The sequence below is a fragment of the Lactuca sativa genome, chromosome 8 (genome assembly GCF_002870075.4).
Source record: "Lactuca sativa cultivar Salinas chromosome 8, Lsat_Salinas_v11, whole genome shotgun sequence".
NCBI classification, from domain to species: domain Eukaryota; kingdom Viridiplantae; phylum Streptophyta; class Magnoliopsida; order Asterales; family Asteraceae; genus Lactuca; species Lactuca sativa.
The window spans coordinates 138,419,236-138,422,232 of record NC_056630.2 but is presented as its reverse complement, the minus strand read 5'-3'; positions in this window follow the sequence as shown (position 1 = coordinate 138,422,232).

Below are 2,997 nucleotides of genomic sequence, written 5' to 3'. Positions count from 1 at the left end.
CTTTTTTTCTTTTATTTTAAAACTTTTCGGAAAAACTTATCCTTACAATCCACATGAAAACCTTTGTTGTTATCTATTCATAAGCAATATATTATAACTCTTAAGCAACAGCTCAAAATTCTGATTGTCGAACCATGCGATCGAAACCCACCTTTGCAATCAGAATCAACATATACTTACTTTAAGCTTCCTATCTTTTCTTTGATTCTTAAAAAACATCAGCATGTGACCCATTCACATTATGTAATAAGAATCTCAAAATAGGAACTTAATAGAGTTAGACAGTGGATTTTACCCGAAGTAGAGTCAAACCTCTTGACTTGATCAACCTTATGACCTTCCAGGTGAATAGGACAGCTTTGCAACCAATTCCCCTTCCTTTGGCAACAAAACACATGGACCCTTTGGTAATGGCACATGAGACTATCTCAGAATTTGCCTTTCTCTTTACTATTTGGTCAACCGAGTTGACTATTGCCGATCCCTTTCCATTGGGAAGAGAAATCCTTTTTTCTAGATATCTAATGCTACCATTGTCAATGTCCATGTAAACTTGGGAAGTTGTTCTTTTAATCAAATTTGCTTTACTGGTGTTCCAAATCATTGCTGATTCCACAACACCAAGCAAATAGATAACATCATTAAGGGTCATGTCATAGTCCGTCTCATAGTAGTCCCAAAGAGACTCACTATGTTACTAAGAAAGTGATTGAACATCCGACTTTCACAAGACTTTGACACCCAACTCTCCCGGCTTGTCAATATGTGACTTTATCTCCAAGATGTGAGCACACATAGACTATGCTTGCCAATAGGGATTGAGTGACTTTAAACTTTTCAAGAACTTATGGGTGAGGGAGAATAATTGGAGGAGGTGGAGGAAGTGAAGCATGATGTTGAGGGACACCATCTTCAAGAGATTTGGGAAGATCATAGTTATCTGAACCAGACATCTATAATGGGAGAAAATCAAGTTAGTTGATTCAAAATCCTTAATATAACACCCAATATGAAATATTAAGGCTAGGACCCAACACAATATTTTATAATTTGGAAGAGGGATGCCGTAATCCAAGCTATAAAATATTTGAAGGTAGGCGAATGACGATTCACCAATTTCCACCATGAAAAACGAAATAATTTATTAGGTTTTAATTGGATTTGAAATTCCTAGATCTTTTGAGATTCATTGAACTTTTCAATGGCATGTTTCAATCTCGAGTGTACCCTCTCAAATTTTGTGACTGGGATGCCGAGGATCACAAAACAAGGTGTGAATAACCATACCAATTCACTTGGTACCCTTAATATTATCACCTAATCAATGTGCCGGTTAACCACACACGCTCCATTGATCTATGACAAACATTAAGTCACCCTTCGTGATCCTTACTAGTCCAAGTTAGTGTGCCGGTTAACCACACACGCTCCACCAACGACTTGGTAAGGTACAAAGTGTGAATTCCATGGGCTAGCACCAAATTCACATTTTTCCTAAAGTAACTAAGATTGGGAATTAAATAAAAAATATTTAGTTACTTTATAATAATCATTATACTTTTAATGAGAATTTAAAGTCATTGTCCTACCCGTTCGGCTAACGACCCTCCACCGATCAAGCAAGCGGTGGGTGAGAGTGGACACCCATTAAGTCGCCATTTTATAGGCAACAACCTTATACCCACCTTATAGACCGGCTTCGTGAATGAGACCTACTAACGGTAAAACGACTTGTTCTTATACATATATATAATAATTAACCATTAATGTTATAAATAGTATAAGTGTTGAATTTTAACTTTTAAAATTCTAAGTGTTGGAATTAAAGTTTATTAAAGTGTGTGAAACTTTTCCAAATTCCAAAACTTGAGGACAAGTTTTGAAACTATTCAAAACTAATTAATTCCATGATTTATGTGTTTAAAGTAGTTTTAATCCAAAAACTCTTCAAGTTCCATAACTTGAGGACAAGTTATGGAAGACTTTAAACTAATAAAAGAATTACTTTTCTTTATTTTATAACTTATGGAATTAATTAAGGTTACACTTTATTTATATATTTATTAATGAAGTGACTCTTGAACCTCCATAACTTAAGGACAAGACTCTTCATCTTTTGTAACCATCCAAAACTTTTCATTTCATAACTTATGAATTAAAGGTTCATAAAAATGAAGACTCTTCATTTTCATGTAACTTATGTGTTTTAAGTGTGTGTTAAAGAAAAGTGACCTTTGGATATCCATAACTTGAGGAAAAATTATGGACTCCATTAAAACACATAAATGATCAAGAATTAATTCTAAACAATTCAGCAAATAATTCCTATCATCTTCTAAATTCATAAGAACATGAACATGATCATCAAAATTTCAAGAATTATATGAAAACATACAAAGCATGAAATTTTGATATATGCTATTGTAAATGGATTAGAACAACCATTAAACCAACTAAAATAAGTTTTAAAACATCAAAGCAGTTTAGGGTAAAGTTTCTAGTCCATTTCCAGCAGCAAAAGTCGAAATTCTGCATTCTGATCATTCTACTCGCCGAGTGCATGAACCTACTCGCCGAGTAGGATGCATTTTGCCTTGAACTCGGCGAGTCCCCCCATGGACTCGGCGAGTCCATCAGCCAGACAGCAGCAATTTCAACTTTTTTCACTATTTTGCATCAAGTATCAAACAAGCAACCTAGTCTCTGATACCACTGTTGGGTTTTGAGCAATCTAACACTTCCTAAGTATGCATGCAACCCTAATAAACCTTGGATCTATGTTTGTCTAAATACATGCAAAATAATAATTTTCCAAGGTTCATAACCTATCTAACATGGCATGGGGTACTTTTAAACATAAAAGAATTAGATGAGATTACATACCTTTTGATGATGAGTTCAATTCCTAAGGATTTTGAGGGCCAAGCACCAATAGTGTGAATGCCTCAAATGGAATCACAAATCACTACAAACTCTTGGAAAACTTTAGAGAGAGTA